This window comes from Felis catus, chromosome C2 (genome assembly GCF_018350175.1).
Source record: "Felis catus isolate Fca126 chromosome C2, F.catus_Fca126_mat1.0, whole genome shotgun sequence".
In the NCBI taxonomy this organism is placed as follows: Eukaryota; Metazoa; Chordata; class Mammalia; order Carnivora; family Felidae; genus Felis; species Felis catus.
In genome coordinates, this window is record NC_058376.1 from 37,259,728 (window position 1) to 37,284,832 (window position 25,105).

Genomic DNA, 25,105 nt, shown 5'->3' on the forward strand with positions numbered 1-25,105 from the left:
AAAATTGATTTGGTTTCTATTAAAAATTTGTGTCAGAATATATGAGCTTACATATCAGCCTTCAAGGCCCAGCCTTCACTAATATTTCCTTAGGAGTCTTTGGCAAAAATCCAGTAACAAAACATCTTTGTCACTGATTGGTCCTACTTTTCCATTTCCTTCTTTCCTAAATGCCCTGGTCTCCAGAAAATCTAGTGCCAGGGTCTCCACTCAGCACAACCTGAAAGGATATTCCTAGCATCTTTACTTTCCATCTGTAGCCACACTTTCACTTGAAAACTCTTTGCTAAGAGATCAGCTGTCCTGGTTGGGTACATCCCTGGCATAGCTATAAGGATGCGATTTAGGCAACCTAGATGCTTTACTCTGTTTTAAAGATGCAATGTGAGTACTGGAATATTCTCATTTAATAAGAAAATGAGTATTATTGTCTTCTAGAAGTGGGGAGATAATAGTATAATCAGATTTCCATCTACCTGGTGGTCCAGTAAATACCATAGATGTGTAACTGTTGTTAGGTTGGCACAGGATAGGGTAATATTGCATCATAGCTCTTAAGTAAAGGTATCTTAGACGTTGACAAAAGGAGCTACCTTGGAAAAATTTAGGAGATGGTGTAATGTAATCAAGCCAAAAGGGATAATCAAGCCAAAAGGGATTTCTAGTAAAGGTATCTTAGACGTTGACAAAAGGAGCTACCTTGGAAAAATTTAGGAGATGGTGTAATGTAATCAAGCCAAAAGGGATAATCAAGCCAAAAGGGATTTCTTTCTATTATAAGAAGTTTGACATTGCCTTAAATGAAACAGAAACCATTTACAGATTTTAGGAAACCATTTTATTTTATTTTATTTTATTTTATTTTATTTTGCTATATAAAGAATTTATTTTTATTTTTTTTATATATGAAATTTATTGACAAATTGGTTTCGATACAACACCCAGTGCTCATCCCAAAAGGTGCCCTCCTCAATACCCATCACCCACCCTCTCCTCCCTCCCACCCCCCATCAACCCTCAGTTTGTTCTCAGTTTTTAACAGTCTCTTATGCTTTGGCTCTCTCCCACTCTAACCTCTTTTTTTTTTTTTCCTTCCCCTCCCCCATGGGTTCCTGTTAAGTTTCTCAGGATCCACATAAGAGTGAAACCATATGGTATCTGTCTTTCTCTGTATGGCTTATTTCACTTAGCATCACACTCTCCAGTTCCATCCACGTTGCTACAAAAGGCCATATTTCATTTTTTCTCATTGCCACGTAATATTCCATTGTGTATATAAACCACAATTTCTTTATCCATTCATCAGTTGATGGACATTTAGGCTCTTTCCATAATTTGGCTATTGTTGAGAGTGCTGCTATGAACATTGGGGTACAAGTAGCTCTATGAATCAGTACTAGGAAACCATTTTAAAAAGAAAATCAGATTTACTTTTTATTTTTTAGAATGATGTCTCTTGTAGCAACATGGAGGATGATGACAGGGAAAGGTGACATAATCAAAACTGTAGTTTTGGAAGTAGTTAGGAAAGACATCAGAGGCAACATTTCAGAAGAGAGATGACAAATATTACAAAGAGTAAAGAGTGAGTGGAGGATAAATTTTAAAACTATTTAGGAGACATCAAAAATACAGTGAGTTCATAAAAAACTGAGTTAATGGAAGAATATTTTTGTTTAATTACACTCAAATGCTATTATAATATTCTGCCTCTGTAAATCTGCCTACCCATGCCAGAACTTCACTTTGCACTAGGGATGGGAGTAAGGAGAGAATTGGCTGGTATCCTAGTATCCAGGCCACAATGGGTATGTTATGGGCAAGAGGAATGAGATCTGGGTTTACTCAATGTTTTCTCAAATGTTCATCATCTAGGCCCACTGGACATAATGGTATTATGTATGGGTAAGTTATGGAAATGAGTTTAGAATAACTCAAAGAAAGGGAGCTATATTCCAACCGTGGATCTTTCAATTGCAACAAATACAACATAAACATATTAAGAGATTTGTTTTTCAATATTCAATAATATATTACTTTGAGCACCATAATACTTTTTTTCCTACTGTTTTCTAATAATACATTTTGTGGAGAAATGTCACAATTGAGGTTTCAGTATAGTCTTTTTTTTTAATTTTTTTAATGTTTATTTATTTTTGAGAGAGAGAGCGAGCATGAGTGGGGGAGGGGCAGAGAGAGAGAGAGGGAGACATAGAACCTAAAGCAGGCTCCATGCTCCGAATTGTCAGCACAGAGCCTGACGCGGGCTCTAACTCACAAACCCGTGAGATCATGACCTGAGCCAAAGTCGGTTGCTTAACCCACTGAGCCACCCAGGCGCCCCTAGAGTCATTTTTTAAATGCCAACCCAAGTTTGGCAAAAGACTTGAGGGAAGTGTCTTACATAAAAGGAAAACACTGGAGAAAAAAGGTTCAAAGAAAACATACCTAAATCTTAATTTGCTATCAAGTAAGCTGATAAAAAGAACATCCAGACTTTTGTGAGTTATCAAAACTTGTTTTTAATTTAAATTACAAATTAATTTCTGCCAACCCTAAAAGCGTTTTGAGGAATGAAGAAATCTAAAAGTATTTTGAAAATCACCAATCATAAAGGACAGCTATAATCTTTAAGAAAACTTTAAAGTTGTAAGTTATCTGCTGACTTTGCTTTTGTTACATCTTGAAATCATTAAGGCATATTTTAAAATGAAATCTGGCCATACCTTCAGTGCTACAAACCTTCAAAATACTTTCTCATGAGCATAGCAAGATATGCATTGCTTTTGCAGTATGCATCAAATTTAGTGTATGATAAAAACTGCCTATTCAACTTACATTTATTTATAAATAAATTTTAGAAAAAGTGTAGGACATTTTTCTTTATTGATCATTCTTTCATTATTGCTGAATACATAATTATTTAGCTATACGTAACAAATAACAAGAATATTATGCAATGATATTCAATTTACCTAGAAATTATATCCATTCTTTAGTTTAAGATCCTATTTATCTTGGTATTACTTTGGATTACAAAATCTAGACATGCAGGTTAACTCCACTAATGGCATACAGAATAGCTCCTACCCTGAACCTCCAGAGAAAGCAGCAACCATATGCATAGTCTACAATCGTCACCTCTAGTCCCCAGAAATAGGTTTTATCAAGGAATTCATTTTCACTGTCTTTTCAAGGATATGAGATTGCTTGAGTTGCTGGCTGCAGGGGATCCCAATAATTTTTCTCACACACTAGCCCTGGAAAATTCACCCCCTACAAAGGAAGAAGTCTCAAGAAATGAAGGGGTAGCAAGAATTTCAAACTCTCACAGGAAAGAAAACTATTTGTTTTTAATTGTGTTTTGGTTTGAGCTATAATAGAAATCATCTCTATTGCTATGTGATATGTACACAATAAATAGGTTTTCAGAATGATTAAACGCCTTGGCCTCACTTCAACTATTATTTTCAAAAACCATTTATTTTGGGAATAGTAGGAAACCATAGCAAATATTTATGAAATCATTTGACTCCAGTGCTGTTGCTATGAGTATCTTCAATATTCTCATCTCATGTATCTTATGTTTTTGAAGTAATAACTGGAAACATTCATACCTTATGTATATTATTATACTTTATAAACAACATTAATTATTAATAATCTTATTTAATATTTAATTATTTATTAGTAACATAAATATTTCTGATTTCCTATAGAGGTTATGATTTGACTTTATTTTTCTTCAAAAAATTAGAATCTAGGTTTATTTTTTAAAAATGACTGAAAACACAAGGTAATTCATTTTAGAGGAGAATTTGGTAGTCAGTTGGACCCCAATAAAAATACTCCAAAGTACGAAACGAGAATAATTATAGCAAATCATCTGTGGATAGTAAAGATGTTTATTTAATTTTTAAAACTTTTCACTTTTAAAAAATGATAACATATTGGTGTGCCTAGTTAGTTAAGTCAGTTAAGCCTCCAACTCTTGATTTCGTCTCAGGTCACAACCTCACCATTCGTGAGTTCAAGACCTGCATCAGGCTCAACACTGGCACTGCAGAGCCTGGTTGGGATTGTCTCTCCCCCTACCTCTCTCTCTTCCTCCTCCACATGTGCTCTCTCCCTCTCTCTCTCTCAAAAAAACTAATTTTTTTGAGAAACTGAACAGAAGACCATGGGGGGAAGGGAAGGGGAAAAAATAGTTACAAACAGAGAGGGAGGGAGGCAAACCATAAGAGACTCTTAAATACAGACAACACAATGAGAGTGGATGGCGGGGGGAAAAGGGGAGATGAGCACTGGGTGTTGTATGTAAGCCAATTTGACAATAAATTACATTCATAAGAAAAACTAAAAAAATGATGACGTATTATTTGATGTGGAAAAAATATACTGAGGTTTTTCCTGAAAACATCATTTTTCCTGATGAATTACCTGATAATTAATTGAAAAAAAGATAAAGTATAACTTTATTGTCCTCATCACCATTTCTTCATCTATATTTTCATAAGTATAGGATAAATTCCCCAGTAAAAAAAAAAAAGGAAACAAAGAAAAAAGAAAAAAAATCTAAAATTGCTGTGGATTGACCCAACAAAGATTCAGGTTTTCATCATTCTACTTATCTATCACAACTTTGGCTGGAAGCTATACTCCACAGTCAGTCACATGGACACTAGGCTGACATAAGCATTTTCTTATACTTGCACCTCTGGGACATCTAGTCACCTGGATCTGTGCATCAGGAGAAGGAACAACTGGAGAGGTATGTGCCAGCTCTTTTTCGCTTCTCCTGTAATTAATACACATCATTCTACCTACAACTCAGTTCTGAAATTTCTCATATCATGATCCTCAACCAATCACATTAAAGTTGAAAAATATGGGAGAAACTGTGAATATTTGTTTACCATCTTATTTCTGACACAACAATTAAGACAAAGGAAGTAGGACCAGGTGTAGTAAGTCTCTTCAGTTATAACACCATATCATCTTATATTTTTATATCATGTAATCCTCACCTTTACTGGCTTATGAACCTTATAAAATTATATCACAAACCTTTAGGTTTTCCACATATCTTTTTATTTTTTATTTTTACTTTTTAAAGTTTATTTTGAGAGACAGAGAGAGAGTGCAAGCAGGGGAGAGCCAGAGAGAGAGGGAGAGAGAAAACCCCAAGCAGGTCCTGCTCTGTCAACATGAGGCCCAACTCGTGGCACAAACTCACATACTGCAAGATCATGACCTGAGCTGAAATCAAGAGCCAGATGCTTAACCGACCAAGCCACCCAGGCACCCCAGTGCTTTCCACATATCTTTATATGCATTCAGGATGCAGTTTATTTGCATCAAACCAATCCATATACACTTAATCTTCCTAGTCACACATCCACAGGAACCTTTCTCAACTTGAATTTTTAGAAATGTGCATTTTGTTCTCTTCCACTATGCTATCTCTAGACACAGAATAAAATGTCTTAAGTTCTGGACCACACATCATTAAACTTTAAGAATAAATCAGGTAATTACAGTAAAAATAATGTACCTTAAATTATAACTTTATTAGCATGTGACTCTTCAAAGACCAATTTGATTTTCTTGATCCTATTCATTCTTCATAACATTTCATACAAATAGGTGGTAAAATTCAATTTGTGACTTATGAAATTGTTTTTCTCAGATTGGGAGGTAAAAATATCCCAACATTCCATCTTTAAGATGTTTCACAGTAAATGCTAGTAGTGAATATATAAAATAAATTACCTCTAAATTTTCTAGTAGTAGTCAATGTTTATTTCTTTTCCCCATTAATTAATTGACCTGCTCTGTATTTTAAGATTATTACCTTGGAAAGATTACTCTTCTTTTCCAGAAGTAAAATGATGCCCCTGGAGGCAACAGCTAGGGGTTACCATAAATAGTCACATTTTCATGATCCTGCCAAGTCTTACAAAGACAATTGTTCTTCTGAGCAGTCACTTCCATTGCCCCTTCCACTGTTAGTGGTTTTACTCCCACAGAGCATTTTCTCTTAGACATAATTACTGATTTCCAAGGTGTAATGCACAATTAGTTTCCTAACATTGGGAGAAGTGGGGGAAAAAACCTGTACTTTCAATGATATACAGAGATAACATTAATTCTTACAGAAAGTGTTTTTGTTTGTTTAACCTTGGCATTAGTGAGGGGCGCCTGGGTGGCTCAGTCGGTTGAGCATCTGACTTCGGCACAGATTATGATCTCAAGGCTTGTGAGTTCGAGCCCCACGTCAGGCTCTGTGCTGACAGCTCAGAGCTTGGAGCCTGCTTCAGATTCTGTTTCTCTCTCTCTCTCTCTCTGCCCCTCCGCTGATCATGCATGCTCTCTCTCTCTCTCTCTCTCTCTCTCTCTCTCTCTCTCTCTCTCTCAAATATAAATAAATATTTTAAAAAATTAAAAAAAAAACCTTGGCATTAGTGGCCGAGTTGTTCTATGACAGATCTGACTTTGCACATTTTGCAAAGTGGATAAACATTAATTTTACAAAGAGAACTTATTTTATGATCACATATATTAAATACCATGTTTGTTTATATTTAAATATATATGTATTTCTATACAAATATGTAATATAAAACATACTGACATATCTTTAACATACACATACATATATATTTAATAATTGCATATTAGGTTATGTAACAATTTGTTATAACTTTATTGTGACCAAAGTAACTGACCATAATCCCTACAGCCAGGCAAATTCATTCACCAGGTCCAGATAAGCTTATAGTCATGTAGTTTTAGAATGCTCATGAAGATGAAATTATTTTACTTAAATTGATTTCACTGGGATATTCTGAAAATATTTTCCTAGTCTCTATATCTATGGTATGCTTGAATGTTACAAAATAAATATTGTTCAACTTTAAAAATTAAAACATTTATATGTTAAAAGAATGATGAAAAGGGAAATTTTTTTCTTTTTGAATTTACTCAGAAAGAAATACAATGAGGTAGTAAGAATGAGAACAGCAATGGACTCAATAGGCAAATATTTCTTATATGAAAAAAACAACAGTTACCTCTATATGGTATATTCAAGTGAACTGTAATTATGATGCTATAATAGTGGTTTTGATTCTTTTGGGACCAATTTGTACAGGCCTTCCCTTCTAGATCAAATTGAAAAATCTATGGACAATTAATTCAATTCCTGTTCCTACCTAGGCATGCATGAATAAAAATTAGATAATTTAATGTGAACCTCATATTGTTATCACACCAAAAGTACATAAGAGTACACTTGAAACTTTTTCCTACTTATAGGTGCACTGAACTAAACATTTTAATTGCTTTATGTGTTTCTACTTAAAGTATGGCTAATGAGCTTTAAAATAATATATTTCTTTCCCTAATGGGTAGACTTTTAAACTAAGTGTATCATAAGATATAAATCAAGTATATATTTCAGAAATATTCTTAGAGGCATTTAATCATATTATTTCATCAAACATTAGTGGAAACAGACCACCAAAGGTGTCCTAAGACCTCAAACACAATTACGAAAGCTAACTTGTCTTTAAGTACTTCCCTAATAGCACATCAGGAGGTTTAGTTTCCATGCTGTGAGGCTTTATCATAAGTAATACCACACAATCAAATAATCTCTGGCCACTAAAACCTATTCATGGAGTTTATCAAAATAAGATGCAACTAGATTAGTGTAATACAGGTTACATTGCTTATTGTCACCTTTGTTTACAGATATAAATAGAAACTTTGAATTATACTAGAGTAGTGCTGAAACCAAATTTCTGAAACCTTTTTCTCCTATTAAGATGGCTTTATGTTTTAATTACAGGCATTAATCTCTTTCCTTCCTACTTAAAGTTATATACTTCAGGAAAGACTTACAGTATTTATTACAATTTTTCATTAGCCTCAAATTTTATTAGAAACTGGTAATTTATGATTACTTCCAACTGGTGTTTTTGCTACCTGTTTTTCCTACCTGTAGGAAGCAGTCATTTCAAATGATGATCCTGTCAACCCATTGTATTTTGTAATTCATAAAATAATATTCTGTGTGTTTTGCTTCTAGGAAGCTTAACTCCAAAATTCTACTTTTAGCTATACACATTTACAGCCAGATTTTTTGAAGGGGCATCCACCATAATCATTTCATATCAAGTTTAGTCTAACCACTGCTTGTGAATTCAGTCATCATTATTCCCACCCTACAATCCTGGCATTTTTATCCTTAGTGGAATAAATTAGAAACACAGATGGATAATCTGGGAAATATTCCACACGAATATTTTTTTAAACACAATTCTTGTCAAGCACAGATTTTATAAGATTCAGTTTATAGTTTTAATAAACAAGGTTCTGATTATTAACTGTACCATTTTCAAAATCAAATGAAACATGAGGAGATCTTTTACATAAAGATTTATACAGCTCTACTGCTTTAAGAACCAGTTTGAAATCCAAGCTGTCTTTTCCTTATGGTGTTGAAAAGAAAAATAAGTTTGACTCAGGACAAAGAAAATGCTTTTGTATTCAGTTGATCAAGGGCCACATTTAAGTCTATTCCTTTAGGAAAATGGTCACGGCCTTGTGAAAAATATTAAGCTAAATTTGAGTGGGATGTGGTAGGTCTCATATTTCAACTCATCTTTCATTGCCTTAGTAATGATACTCTTTTCCTCTTACTTTTTCCCAGATGTCTTATTCCATTATGTCCTTTTTTCTTTACTTTCCTACTTGATATCTGAAAATGATTAGTTAGCTTCCTTTAAATGTGTGTTCATGGAGTCAGGACTTAACAACAGACATAAAACCAAAAGTAGTCACAGTATGATGACACAAACTCCCACACATATACACACAACATTACCTGTATGTACATGCAATTCAAAAACAATAAAAAGGGACCCGTTAGATCTTTACCTCTCCTAAACAGCTTTGGACCTGAACCAGGTGATAATATGGATAGGAAAATCATTAAAGATAAATTTACAAAAGGCTCAGTCCTCTAAAAATGGGGAGGCATTCAAAATCATCACTGACAGATGACTAGGGGTATAAACAGTTCTTTTTTCTGCATTACTATCCTACAGGTCTACATCATGGGATGTACAGAGAGAGAGAGAGAGAGAGAGAGACATTTGCCAAGTCTTATTTGGATCACCAAATAAGTGATCCAGCATCCTCCACAGATGAACTGGGGTGGGAGTGGGAGAATAGACTGCTGTATGGTTACCAGTTGGAACTGCAGGTGTTCTTAGAATCTTCATTAACCTTAAACTTAGAATACACTAAGAATGTTTCGGATGAAACTCTGGAGAATTAAAGCCATTCATTAGTTACTGAGATGAGTGTTCAATACAGATGAGATAATCTGTTCCTAAGTTTAGTAGACAGAAGATAGTTCATAGATGATTAGCATTGCATATTGAACAGGTAACGTGGAACAAGAAATAGTAACTAATAAACATAATGAGCTAGATATTTTTTATTTACCTCTCCAGATCCACTCTTGGTCCTTTTCTGCCCTGTTTTGTACTACGTGACTTCCACTGACTTTTTTGTCTGTAGTCTGTGGACCTTTTCTTCCCTTTGCTTTGACCCAATGGAATTCTCTCAGAGGAGATTAAAGCATGAGTGGAGAAACAGGCGGTGTGTTTATATTCTTGGGGTAACCAGGGCCTGTAGTTTGGCATCAGACCCAGTCTTCCATCTAACACCAGAGCTTCTGTTTCATGGCTGCTGTTTTAAGACTCAAACTCTCAGCAGATACAGTTTATTGCTTTTTCTTTTTGCTTCTTCAGACCAAATGAGTATTAAGGTGTACCCATTTTTAAAAGTTTCTGAGTAGTTCAACCTTCACTCAGTGGTTCCTTTAACTCTGTTCTCACTTACGTTTACAGTTCCAACATTGAAGGTCAGGTGCCCATGTTTCCTTTCAAGTCCCTGAAATATACTTATAATGGTGCCTGGCATAAAGAAGGTAAATTAACATTTTATATTTTGAATTATTTTTATTTCCAAAATACGAGAATAGATTAGAAAGTTTATCTAAGATACCAGTTTTATAACTGAAAAGTTTTCTTTATGCCTGAAAAAGTGATCACACCAGAAATATTGTTTTATTGATGTTGAAATATTCAACATCAAGAAGATATTAACTAGTGATATAATTGAACTGTTTAGTAATAAAAGACTCACCTACCAATGTTGTTTCACTTTTTACCTTTTTGCTTCCCAAATAGATTTGTGAGTAAACTTTTCTAAATATCTTATGTCAGAAAAATACTATTTTATAGCACATATGCTTGGGCATATGTTCAATTGTCATCCGTTCTACACCTCTAGAAATAGAAATCGTTACCTATATTTGCTGAGGATGAGAAAAGTTAGGACACTGGCCTTCTAATAACTGGTAAAATTGGGACTCAAATAGCAATATTTGTTTGTTTCCTACTACAACATGCTATAATTTCCAATTAGAACTTTTTTCTAGATGTTGGCATTAGAGAAAGTTCAATTAAACATTGGCTCATATTTCAAGAGATTTTAAGCCTACCTAAGAGGCAAGCTGTATAGACTTGAAGACCATTTTTCAGGTTGAGTGTAAAAGCAAACCAAAATTATCCTTGGGAATGATTTCATGATGTCGGCTTCCTTAAATAAATGTCAATTCTTTCTTGGTGTCCTGAAGAGACACTTAAGCCTCCAAATGTTCCTCCAAAGTTCAAATGACAAATGTATGCCATCTGGAAACTGCAATTAAGGACATTAAAATATATCTAAAAGGTTACTTCTCATCTACTCTTAGCTGTAGAAAGCAAAAAAAAAAAAAAGTCTTCAAATCTAACAACCAGTAAAAGCCAGGCAATCTCAAAATCAAAATTTGTCTTGAACTCATCAGAGAGCTAAGGTTGCAGGACACCCAAATGGCCTTGGAGGTACCTGCCTTTGCTTAGAGGAGAAAACTGGCACAATTGTGACAACAGAACAGACTGGGCTGCAGTACAAATGAATAAGAATTAGATGAAATGTTTATTAATTGCTAACAGCTAAATATTGTCTTTCATGCTAGTGCAGAACTTCAGGGAGCCATAGACACAAGTGGGGTTTGCACCACTCATTCTACTTCATGGACTTTCCCAAAGTACTCATAAGAAATATGGAAGGTAGGGTGCAAAATCAGACAGTGTCTCTCAGTGGTATAGGTCTGGAAGAGCAAAGTGCTGCTTGTGTGGAAAAGACAGAAACTCTGCTCAAACATTTTCCTTTAAGGAAAAAAAGAGAAAGAGGGAAGAAGGAAGGAAGGAAGGAAGGAAGGAAGGAAGGAAGGAAGGAAGGAAGGAAGGAAGGAAGGAAAAGAGAAAGGAAAGGAAAAGAGAAAGGAAAGGAGAAAGAAAGGAAAAGAGAAAAAAAAAGAAAACTCTTAACCCCCTGGGAGTGGGGCTCTTCCTGTGCACAAATCAAGAACCACTGTTGTTGATGGAAGGTAAAAATGAAGTAGAGGGGTATGGGAAACAATAATCCCTGGGGTAGAGGCAGTAAACTGCCTGGAACCCAGATAATTAGTGATATCCCAACACTGCAAATGGGGCAGATCACTGACAAAGGCCTATCTCTGAAATTCAGAGACACTAAATCTACCTAAGAACTATCTACACCAGGACATAAGGCAAATGAAAAACTTCCCCACTGTCTAGCAAACTCTCCAAAATAAAGATTTAGAAGAGGTATGCCAGTTTCCAGCCTTCCATATTCCATAAATACTTCCAGTATTCCATAAATACTATGTACCTCAGTCTCTCCTGCCCTATACATGCTGACAGTCTTTCAACTAAAAAGTTATGAGACATACACACACATGCCCACGCACACAGTGGAGTATTATTCAGTGAAAAATATGGAAATTCTACCATTTGCAACAACATGGATAGTCTTTGAGGGTATTATGCTATGTAAAATAAGCTAGACACAGATGACAAATACTGTATGATCTCACTTATATGTGGAATCTAAAAACATCAAAGTCATAGAAACAGGAAGAATAATGTCAGGGGTTGAGAAGTGTGAAAAAAGGGAGATGTTGGCCAAAGTATACAAACTTTCAGTTATGAGTAACTTCCAGATGTATAATGTACAGCATGGCAACAACAGTTAACAATACTGTATCATGTACTTGAAAGTTGCTATGAGAGCTTTAATATTCTCACCATAACAAAATGGGGTAATTATATGGGGTAAAACATGTGTTAACTGACCTTATTGTGGTAACCATTCTGCAATATATATGTGAATGAAATCACTACATTTATTACATACATTACATTAAACCTACACAATGTTATATTCAAATTGAATCTCAATAAAGGTGGAAAAAATTAAATAATAAAATAAAAAATATTTTTGCAATATAAATAAAACATAATGGACAAATATCTTCAATATTTTAGGTACTCTTACAGACAACTGGCAATTGAAAAAGGGAAATGGGAAATAAGTAAAAGAAAATTATTCTATCTTCTTAGCAATCAAATAAATCCAAAATGCAACCATTTTGACACATACCAGTTTACATATAGAATATACTTTAAAATAATATTTTTTTGAACACATTCGAACATATAATTGATATGAGTGTAATTAGGTATAAACTTCCAGGTGGCAATGGGTAATATGCTAATTTTTAAATAGTATATGCCTTGAGGAGACTGGATGTTTCAATCAGTTGAGCATCCAGCTCTTGATTTCGACTCAGCACATGATCTCACGGTTTGTGAGATCAAGTTCTGCATCAGGCTCTACACTGACAAGAAGCTTGCTTGGGATCTCTCTCTCTCCTTCACTCTTTGCTCCTCCACCACTTGCACACGTGCTCGAGCATGCTCTTTCTCTCTCAAAATAAATAAATATTTAAATAGCTTATGTCCTTTACTATTTTTTAATTATTACATAAATTTATCTTAAAGAGGTCATCAGAGAAGTATGCAAAGATATATGGAAAGGATGTTTATTTAATATTGTTTCTAATAATGTAAAATTGATAATAAATACCCCAAATTTATGTACATTAGAATAGATAAATTTATCATGCAACTAAAATTGCTCATATTGAATACTGTATTATAGAAATGTTTTATTTTGTTCTTTATACACATAAGTTGTTTATTTCATCAGTGTTATAAAAATATTTTCACATTTCAGATTGAAAACAACACAATTAGGATTTTTTTTCCGATTTCCAGATTTTTCTTTTCATTTCTTGTCTGATTTTTAAGTCATCAACACTTATCAGTTTTAGGAGAAGGAAGTTCCTATTTGCACAAATTTATAATATTTCATAAAAATAGTTTTTGAAATAAAATCTCTGCATAATAAACAAATATTTCATAACTTTAAACCTAGAGTAGAAGCAAAGTCAAAGAAACTGCTACCTTATTCTGACTTACAGGTGAAGTAAAACATAGATTTGAACATAAACATTTTCATTAAACATTTTTTATTACACACTTTAGATTAAAATGAATTCCTTGTTATAAAGTGAGGTTTTTTAAAAAAAAATAAGGACAAGCAAATAGACCTGTATTTAAGAAAGATATGGGGAGAGCCCAAATGTCCATCGAAGGATGAATTGATAAGGAAGATGTGGTATATATATATATATATATATATACACACACACACACATATATATATATATAATGGAGTATTTCTCGGCAATCAAAAAGAATGAAATCTTGCCATTCGCAACTACGTGGATGGAGCTGGAGGGTATTATGCTAAGTGAAATTAGTCAGTCAGAGAAAGACAAAAATCATATGAATTCACTCATATCAGGACTTTAAGAGACAAAACAGATGAACATAAGGGAAAGGAAACAAAAATAATATAAAAACAGGGAGGGGGACAAAACAGAAGAGACTCATAAATACGGAGAACAAACTGAGGGTTACGGGAGGGGTTGTGGGAGGGGTGGATGGGCTAAATGGGTAAGGGGCATTAAGGAACCTACTCCTGAAATCATTGTTGCACTATATGCTAACTAATTTGGATATAAATTTAAAAAAAATAAAATAAAAGATATGGGGGAAAGGCCCTTGAAATACTGAACTTTGTGTCACAATTCTCTTGCTCTTCTCATCAGAACTAGAAGACAGCTACTTGTATTCCTCCTGTATTTTTCATAATAGGGTTGTAGATGTCATAGGGATGCCGAGTAAGCCCCCAGGCCCTCCTAAATGGCTGTACACATGACTGCATAAAGGATGACTAAAGCTACGCTAAGAAAGTGTGTCTTCAGATTTTGCGTAAGCATTTCTTAACAGTGTAAATATACACATTTCAGTTATGAAAGGGAAATATAATGTTATTGTTACAAAATTATTTAATAAATTTTTAATTTATTAATTTTAATAAAAAAATAGTACTTGATAGAATCAAAACAAGATGTTGAAAGGAGTGGTGGAGAGAGGGTATTCTTGTCATGTCATGAAGGTATCCTTTTCATAGTGGAAGTCTTCAGGTTTCTCACCATTAAGTATGATGTTACCTGTAGGGATTTCTTTATTTTCAAATTTTTATTTAAATTCTAGTTGGTTAACATACAGTACAATATTGGTTTCAAGAGTAGAATTCGGTCATTTATCACTTACATACAACACCCAGTGCTCATCATAACCAGTGCCCTCTTTAAACCCCATTACCCTACATCAGTCAGAGAAAGACAAATATCATATGATTTCAATCATATGTGGAATTTGAGAAAGAAAACCGATGAACATACAGATGTGGGGAAGAGAGAGGGAACCATACCTGTAGGTTTTTATAAATATTCTTTACCAAGTAAAGAAAGTGTCCCCCATTCCGAGTTTACTGAGAGTTTTTGTCATGAAGGTGTGTTGGATTTTGCCAAATGTGCTTTCTGCATCTACTGAGTGATCATGTAATTTTTCCATTCTAACCTGTTGATGTGATGGATTACTTTAATTGATTTATAAATGTTGAACCAGCCTTGCATATTTGAGATAGATCACATTTGGTAATGGCATATAATTCCTTTTAAACTTTGTTGGAATCAATTTGCTAATTTTTTGTTGAGGACTTTTGCATCTATTATCATGAAAGAAATTGGTCTGCAGTTTCTTTTCTAGTAATGTCTGGTTTTGGTATTACAGTAATGCTGGCCTCATAGAATAAGAAATTATTCTACTTTGATCCTCTGAAAGGGATCGTAAAAGAGAACTTGTTTCATTTCTTCCTTAAATGTTTCAAAGAATTCACCCATTTGGGTGAACCCATCTGGGTCTGGTACTTTATGTTTAGGGAAGTTAATTATTATTTCAATTTCTTTAATAGCTATAGAGTGATTCAGATCATCTATTAATTCCTTATGACAATGGAATTGGCTCATTTCATCCAGGTCATTAAATTTGTGGGCAGAGAGTGGTTCAGAATATGTTTTTTTTTTAAGTTTTTTTATTTATTTTGAGAGAGAGAGAGAGAGAGAGAGAGAGAGAGAGAGAGAGAGAGAGAACAAGCAGGGGAGGCGCAGGAACAGAGGGAAGGAGAAAGAATCCCAAGCAGGCTCTGAACAGAGCCTGATGTGGGCTCGAACTCCTGAACTCTGAGATCATGACCAAACCCAAAACCAAGAACCAACGCTTATCTGACTGAGCCACCCAGATGCCCCCAAAGTATGTTTTTCTTATCGATTTAATGTCTGTGGGGTATAATGATGTCCTTTCTTTCATTTATGTTAATAATTTGTGTCTTCTCTCTTTTTTTCTTAGCCTGGCTAGACATGTACCATTTTTATTGATGGTTTCGAAAACCCAGCCGTTGGTTTTGTTGAATTTCTTATCAATTTCCTATTTTCAGTTGCATTAATTTCTGCTCTAATTCTTATTGTTTCTTTTCTTCTATTTACTTTGGACTTAATTTACTCTTCTTTTTCTAGTTTCCTAAATTGGGAATTTAAGATTATTAATTTTAGATCTTTTTTCTTTTCTAATATATGCATGCAATGCCATATATTTTCCTCTAAGCACTCCTTTCGCTGCATCCCACAAATTTTGGTAATTTGTGCTTTTATTTTCAATTCATTCAAACTATTTCTTTAATTTCTCTTAAAATTTCTTCTTTGAATCATGTGTTATTTACAAATATGTTGTTGAATCTCCATATATTTAGGGATTTTTCCAGTTATCTTTCTGCCACTAATTTCTAGTTTCATTCCACTGTGAATTTTACTTATATGAGGAATTTCAGGAAAAAAAGCAAAGAGGAAAAGAAGACAGAGAAAGACAAACCCACACACAGACTCTTAACTATAAGGAACAAACTGATGGTTACCAGTGGGGAGGTGGGTGAGAAGATGGGTTAAATAAGTGATGGAGATTAAGGTGTGCACTTGTGATGAGCACTGGGTGCTGTATGGAAGTGCTGACTCACTATATTGTACACCTGAAACTAATATTACACTGTATGTTAACTAATTGGAATTTAAATAAAAACAAATAAATAAAAACACATTTTATGATTTCTATTTTTTTAAATTTGTTAAGATGTGTTTTGTGGCCCGATATGTTGTATATCTTGGTGAATATTCCATGTGAGCTTGAGAATGTGTATTTTATTCTTGTTGGATAAAGTAGTCTATAGATGTACATTGTATCTAGTTGATTCATGGTGTTTTTGAGTTCATCTGTGTCACCACTGATTTTCTGCCTGCTGAATTTGTTCATTTCTGATAGAGGAGTATTGAAGTATGATAGTGAATTCATTCTTTGTAGTTCTACCAGTTTTGACTCATGTAGATTAACACTTTGTTGGTGGGCACATACACATTAAGGATGATTACTTGTTTTTTAAAGAATTGACTCCTATATTATTATGTAATATCCCTGATAACTTTCATTGCTTTGAAGTCTGCATTGTCTGAAATTAATACAGCTACTTCTGCTTTCTTTTGATTGGTTTTAGCATGGCACATTTTTTTCCATCTATTTAATTTCACTCTGCATGTGTCTTTTTATTTAAAGTAAATTTCTTATAGACAAAATATAGCTGAGTATTGTTTTTGGAACCACTCTATTTCTGTCTTTTAATTTATGCATTTAGGTCATTGATATTCAAAGCAATTATTGATATATTTGTATTACTCTATATCATATTTATTATTATTTTCTATTTGTTCCTTCTTTTCTTTGTTCCTATTTTTCCCTTCTACTTTTTTTTCTGCCTTGTGAGGTTTTAATCAAGCATTTTATATAATTTTCTCCCTTTCTTCACATATTAGTTACTTTATTCTACTTTGTGTAGCAGTTGCCTTAGAGTTTGCAATATACATTTTCTTTTTTTTTTTAATGTTTATTTACTTTTGAGACAGAGACAGAGCATGAACAGGGGAAAGGCAGAGAGAGAGGGAGACAAAGAATCTGAAACAGGCTCCAGGCTCTGAGCTGTCAGCACAGAGCCCGATGCAGGGCTTGAACCCACCAACCGTGAGATCGTGACCTGAGCCGAAGTGGGATGCTCAACCAACTGAGCCACCCAGGCGCCCCTGCAATATACATTTTCAAATAATACAAGTTCACATTCAAATAACACTATATCGCTTCAAGGGGGTAGTATAAACACTTTAAAATAACAAAATAATCTTAACTGCTATTCTTGCATCCTTGCTCCATTCCTTTCACTTATATATAAGCATACATAAGCATATAATAATAGCAATAATGTATTTGATTATATATGCTTATGCATGTGCCAGAAAAAGAAAAGTTTTTATTTTACTTTCACTTATTCCTTCTTTAATGCTTTTTCTTACTTTATGCAGACCTGAGATTTTTGCCTATATTACTTTCCTTCTCTCTAAAAGACTGTAATATTTCTTACAAAAGCATGTCTACTGGCAAAAATTCCTTTGATTTATGTTTATCTGAAAAGTATTTACACTGCCTTCATTTTTTTAAACATGTATTTATTTTTGAGAGACAGAGTTATGAGTAGGGGAGGGGCAGACAGAGAGGGATACACAGAATTCAAAACAGGCTGCAGGCTCTGAGCTGTCAGCATAGAGTCCGATGAAGGGCTTGAACTCAAAAACTGCGAGATCATGACCTGAGCCAGAGTTGGATGCTTAATTGACTGAGCCACCCAGGCGCCCCATACACTTCCTTCATTTTTTTTTTAATTTTTTTAAACGTTTATTTATTTTTGAGACAGAGAGAGACAGAGCATGAACGGGGGAGGGGCAGAGAGAGAGGGAGACACAGAATAGGAAGCAGGCTCCAGGCTCTGAGCCATCAGCCCAGAGCCCGACGCGGGGCTCGAACTCATGGACCGCAAGATCGTGACTTGAGCTGAAGTCGGACGCTTAACCGACTGAGCCACCCAGGCGCCCCCCACACTCCCTTCATTTTTAATGGAAAAATTTCCAGAGTGCAGAATTCTAGGTTTATTTGCTTTTCTATTAACACTTTGAATATACACTCTACTCATTTCCTGCTTACATGGTTTCTGAGGGGAACTAAGTTGCAACTCTTGTATTTATTTCTCTTTAAGTAGGTGTTCCCCCTCACCCCCCACTGGCTTTTGTCAGGATTTTTTTCTCCTTCTTTGATTTTCTGTTATTTGAAAGTGATATGCCTAGGTTTGGTATTTTTGGTGTTTACCCTCTTGGTATCCTCTGAGCTTCCTGGATCTGTGGTTTGTTTCTAAGATTAATTTAGGGAATTTCACAGTCATTACTTAAAAATACATATATTTCTCCTGTGCTTTCTGTCATTTACCTTCTGATACTCCTATTCCACACGTGTCATATCTTTTGTAGTTTTGCCACAGTCTTTGGATATCCTATTCTATTTTTTGCCCCTTCACTATTTGTTTTATTTGCTTTCCAGTTTTGGAGATTTCTAATGAGATATCCTCAAGCTCAGATATTATTTCCTTAGTTGTGTCCAATCTACTAATGAACTCATCAAAGGCAGTCTTCATTTCTATTGCAGAGATTTTTAGCTCTAGCATTTCTCTCTGGTTCTTTCTTAAAATTTTTATTCTCTGCTTACATCGCCCATCTGCTCTTGCAAGCTGTCTAACTTTATCCATTAGAGCACTTAGCATATTAATCATAGTTGTTTTAAATTCCTGGTCTGACAAATATCCTTGCCATGTCTGGTTCTGATGCTTGCTCTGTCTCCTAAAATTGTGTTTCTGCATTTTGGTATGCCTTGTAATTTTTTTCTTGATACCTGGACACAAGGTACCAGGTTAAAAAAAAAACTGCTGTAAATTGCCTTTTAGTAATGTGATAAGATGTTGGAGGAGAAGCATCTTATGATCTTAGGATTAGGTCTTATACTTTTAGGGAGCTTATGCCTCTGGACTGTGAACTTCACAAAAATTTCTCAATTTCTGATTCCCCCTTACATGGGATAATATCTCAGTAAGACAGGCTCTACCTAACTAGTTTCCCCTAAGGGTGGGCCTTATTAAGAACAGGGTACTCTAGAGTATTTCAAAATGGTCCTTTTCCCTTTCATCTGCCTGGGCATCAAAGGATTTTCTCAGATATATACTGCAAGAACAGTATATATAGTAGAGCTCTTAGAGGTAAACCTCATAAAATTGTGGGGCTCCTCTGAGACTGGTGTTTTTAACTTTCAGACTTGTCCACATTGACCCTCAAGTAATTCATCAATTATAGTTCTGGTTTTCCTAACCCATCTGGCACTGGTTTCCGCAGAGATTTCTGCTAGTGAGTCATCACTCCAGTAAATCACAAATCCCTGTATTTTTATGACTTTCTCTCCAATGGCAGGGTCTTGAATCCTTGTCTCTCTATAGATCCTAAAAAGTTGTTGATTTTTGAGTCTGTTCAGCTTTTTTCTCATTGGAATGACAGCTTCCAAGCTTTTCACATGTAGAACCAGAAACCAACAGTATTCAGTATAGTCATTTTTCAAATAAAATATTTAAATATTCATGATGAAAAATCCAAAATTTTGAATTAAACAGCACAGGAAAAAACAAAACAATTTTTGGTCATTATTTTTATGAAGAATAAGAGAGAAGCAGCAAAACCAGCTTTTGAAAAATAATAGGATGACAGTCGCTGTATAAGGAAAGATATGTATGTGGATGCTCCTGTCCATGCTCTGAATTTCAATGGAAATACCACTGATAGTATAGGTCATCATCAGTCTCACTAGGAGTACCTTTCTGTAGTCACTCCTGCCAGACTAAATATGTACTGAAGCTCTTACCATTGTAGGAGATAAAAAAAAAAAAAATCACAACACAGAACATGAAATGCCTCAGCAGTGCTAAACTGATTCACTTCTGCTAGATTCAAAATTGCCATTAGCAGGCACTTTGGTAAAATGAAAAATAAAAATAATAATAAAATAAAAAAGGATTTTTAAACCTATATCATGTTGAAACAAGTATTACAAATCTGTACGTCACAGTCAAAACTGGTCTATGCTCAAAACTGCTTGCACGATAAATTTTCAGTGAAATGAATAATCACAACCCCCCCACAAACAAAATATTAATTTATAACTTATAATATTCAAAATACCATATATTAAAGGATTGTCATGCTGTTAGAAAGGCTAGTCTAAATTAAGATATATTGCATTGCATTCCCATTCTGGATAAGCTAATAAAACTTTGTTCGGAGATGATGTAATATTCACATCTTCTGATTGAATTAAATGTTTCTGGTTGACTCAAAACAAATTGAAAGTTAGGGTACAGTCTTAACTCTCTTAATAACAAAGCATTTTTAATCCCATAAATTAAAGCTGTATGTCTATGTTTTATACATTAGAGAGTTATGATATACAGGTAAAATTCTCCTGAAAACCTATTGCAGGATTTAACGCTTTGTGAGAAAAGTAAGTGACTGGAGAATATAGTGACCCTCAACAACTTAAAGAAAAATGTACAATTTTCTCCTAAATTTTGCTATCAGGGTTGACTACTTTGGTAAATCATAATTCAAAACAGCAATAATCTAAAGGGAAGATTAAATTAAATAAGGCTTCTATTCTAATGACAGAATTAATCTTGGACAAATTTTTTAACCAGTAGAATTTAGATAGACTTGTAGTTTTGTTTTGTTTTGTCTTTCTTCATTTCTGTTCCACCTATCTTTAGCCGATGCACTTACATTTTCTGTATAAACCAATTCCTCGGATGTGTGCAGGCTGAGTTTAATGCAGCGCCATGCCCATTAAACTAGGACTTGCTTTCTCCAAGCAGTACTTGATATGTAAGCCCTATTGATTCCTTTCTCCCACCCAAATTTTTAAATGTTGCACATTCCTTTTCTTCAAATCTCTATTGTCTAGTATCAAAAGAACAGCTCCTTTCTTGATGACAACAACTTCTGTTTTGCATATAGCATTGTCTATATCATACTTGAGTTCTCCCATGTTTGCATCCTTTAAGAGATAGGGCCGGTGTCTTTGTATCCATCAGGGTACTGAGCATAAGATTCTCTATATAATAGGCTCCATAAATGTTATTAGCAGTTATGCTTAATGGGTCTTTTATCTGTTTGTACTTCTGTTTTGACTAGGGTAAAAAAAATAATTTTGGCCTGGACTTGAAGGAATTCTGAGGCGGAATACCAGGTGGAAGAAATAGCTAGCAGCTGGGAGAAAGAAATTAGAAATAATTAAGGTCAGCATTTTACCTTTTTGTTACCTTGTTTTATAATTCCCTCAAGGATTTTTTGTTTTAAGAAAATCATCTCTCTGATATTTCCACCTACTTATCTATGGTGTCTGATGTGTAAGCTCTTGATTCCATTGCTCAATTGAACTAGGTCATACCCATATTATAATCACCACCCACGTAGAAGAGAACCCACAAAACTATTTGCACTAAACAGTTGGAAACCGAATGTCTTCTCAAATTAATGAAGAATTTACCTTATGTATAAATGCCACCAAGTATTTGGTGAGTTATGCATGTTTATCACAATGATAATATTTAGAACAACAAAATAAATATTAATTTTATTGTCCCACATTCTCCTAATGTGTTTGATAAAAAATATACTATACCTCCACTGATAACCAGACAGCTTAAAGTATAAAGTCTTAAATGCAAGGCAATGAAGACAGAGGAAGACACAGAGAAGGTCTTGTTTCTAAATTATTTTCAATCTTGAGCTGCAGCCAAGAATTTTGATTTTGTAAGCAATCACCTCACCAGATGTCTTGATATACCCCTGCCATGCCCTTGCTATTCCTTTTCTCAGTGGTGCATGTGCTCACATGTAAATAATAGATAGGGTACATTAAGACATGGGGTAAATTGAACAGGTTTATTTGGCACTGAGCAAACATCTGCTGTATAAAATCAAAATTAATCGCCATCATGAGTTTCTCACACTAACGGAATGTCATCCATTTAGACAATATCAATTGTCCTAAATAATGCTTGAGACCTTACTTTTCAGGGTCAGAATTCTGTGACACTGAGCTCCAAAGCAATTGTGTTTCTCATCATTTTCTGATCTCTGGGAGTAAGGAAGAACTAAATAAAAATAACATCAGAATGAATGCAGGTGTTTCCCTCAAAGTCTTTGCAGAGTCTTCAGTGATTCTCCAGGAATCGCTGATGTGAGTTCTTAGTTACAAGTTCTTCTTTTCAATATCTAAATTGAACTATTCCTATTCCTAAATTGGACTATTCCTTTATACTGTACATAGTCATTAATGATGATGCATTTCACGTGGAATGATGAGGTTTAAAAACCAACAACGCCAAGCTTCATTTAAAAGGAAACACGAAGACCCACCCTGGATTTTTCAAATATAATAAAAAATAATTCAAATATAATCAGAATATTAAAATGCTGGACATTCTAAAAGTAAGCACGTTGATTTTTAAAAGCGGATATAGCGTGAATTTACAATAATATTTCACCATGTGTAATCTTACTGGAACAATAATTTTCTACATCTCCCTGAATATTAACACTAAACACTCCAGCCTATGCAAATACTAAATACAATAATTCAAGCCACACATGGTCATGTTACCTACAATGCCTTCCTACACATGGGCCATGTTACCTACAACCAAGACTGGGGCCACATTCTTCAAGGGATGATACCCCATAACTTATGCTAGCTTCCTCTTAATTTATTGTAGAACTCTCATAAAATGATCTTTCATCTTCCTGCAAATTCTGGACTATGAAGAGATGCTTTTAGTTTTTTATAATAAGTGTTTGATGAGAGAAATTTCTGGTTTTTCCTCCAAAACAAATGGCCATATAGAAAGAAGATAAACTGTTAAAGAAAAAAAAAGTGGGTTGTAAAAAGTAAAGATAAAATCTCAAAAACCAATGGAAAACTTTAGGTACTAGTGTTCTTCATTTTTCATGAAATTTAATTCAGTAAGTCTGTGCAGAGTATAGATTTCTTAACCTCAGAAACTGTGTCACAGAAATATTTATAAGTCTTATGTGATTCCCTACAAGATTACTTCTGTTACTTTTCTGCTTAACTGCTTATCAGCTAATTACATAATTTGCCTCCCTGCTTAGTAAATTAAAATCCCAATTCTCTCCTTATAGTGCATTCACTCCAGATGAGTCAACATCTGTACACAAAGGATAGCGACCATTCAGCAAGGCTGCTGCTGTTTCCTATGGTGAAATACTGAAAATGTCAGCGGGACTTAACACAGAGGTGAACTCTACATTATAAAGGTGAAAACACGCTGAAAACGTTTAACTAAAATATGTTGTACATAAAACATAGTCTATGATAATCAATATCTCTATGTTTTATATCCTTTTAAAAATGTTCGTTGCAGTAGTAGATATAATTGTACTGTCCTCCTTATCAACAGAGTACCTCATATTTACATATTAATTTTGAATTTTAAAAGGCTTATTTTACCTTGATCATTTGTGCCTTATAGCACTCCTGTGAAGCAGAAAGGGCTAATATTAACATCTTTAATTTACAGATAAGAAAACTGACAATCACAGGAGCTATTCAGTGGGGGTACTGGGTTTCAAGATACCTTTTTTTTCATTCACATACAATTTTATTTATACAATATTATGCCACTTTAAATACCTCATATTATTTTTATATTTATGGAAACTGAGCCCCTGACTTGAGTTACTCTGGTAACTGTATTCTTATTTCTGATACTTCGAAGAGTGAAGTCAATTTTAAGATAGAAGTTTGGGGATAAAGGTATAAATGAGGCAGGACAGATTACAGAATGAAATGAGAGGAGAACATTGTAACTGTGGAAATATGTAGTAAGTGAGGGAGGTGTTGCAAAAGTAAACTTGAGCCATCTAGTACTATAGTTTGCTTTTCTTTCTTACTGTTGGAAACAAAACTTTGCTGAGCAGCTAATTCTTTTCATTTTCTTTCTTTTCTTTTTTTTTTTTTTTTTAGCTTTTCAATCAGCAGGTATTGAACCTTTCCTACTCTAAAACACTCAAAACTTTTACTTATACTTTCTTCCCCAAATTACTTAAAATCAACCTTCCCTTCTTTCTTATTTCCTCAAACATGCCCTCCTAACTGAATAATGAGAGACTGCCCAAGCTGCTTCAAGTTCCTTTGAAGGTTTTCTTGTTCTCTTTCCTGATCAGGAAGCATCCCACATTCAAGTATCCAATTTTCCTTCTATCAGAGAGCACTTTTTAGAGTGTTTTCAAGTAGGAGACTGAGAAGTACAGACTTGCAAGGAATTATGGTGGCTCTCCACCAATAAAAGAGAGATGGAATTGCCCTACAGGGTTTGGATAGGGCACTAGAAAGTGGTCTAATGTGATAATGATTTAGTGATAGCTCTAATTATAGCACAGCTCACCCCAGCAAATGAGTATTGAACACAAAGCCATTTAGCAGGAAGTTGCAGCCTTCTCTGATGGCAGAAATAAAAGCTGCACATCACTGTTTGTTAGTAATAGGTCATCATTCTCCTGACTCAAAGTCTTTTCCTTTCCTCTGAATGTGAGTGTAGGAAGTGCACTAGTCCAAATTTGGTATTATTTATTATTATAGCAAATTTCCAAAAGTGAAAAGTGATCAGC

General features: G+C 34.4%; 2 long non-coding RNA genes across 2 annotated transcripts in view; one reads left to right on the forward strand and one right to left on the reverse strand.

The window, feature by feature from the left end:
* The window catches only part of LOC123379911, a 307,334-nt gene that overhangs the window by 55,803 nt on the left and 226,426 nt on the right, over nucleotides 1–25,105 (reverse strand). The window lies entirely within an intron of this gene.
* LOC123379912 lies at nucleotides 9,920–24,260 on the forward strand. Its single transcript, XR_006584950.1, has 3 exons — nucleotides 9,920–10,003; nucleotides 21,605–21,708; nucleotides 23,618–24,260. It is a non-coding gene; the product is annotated as an uncharacterized LOC123379912 (long non-coding RNA).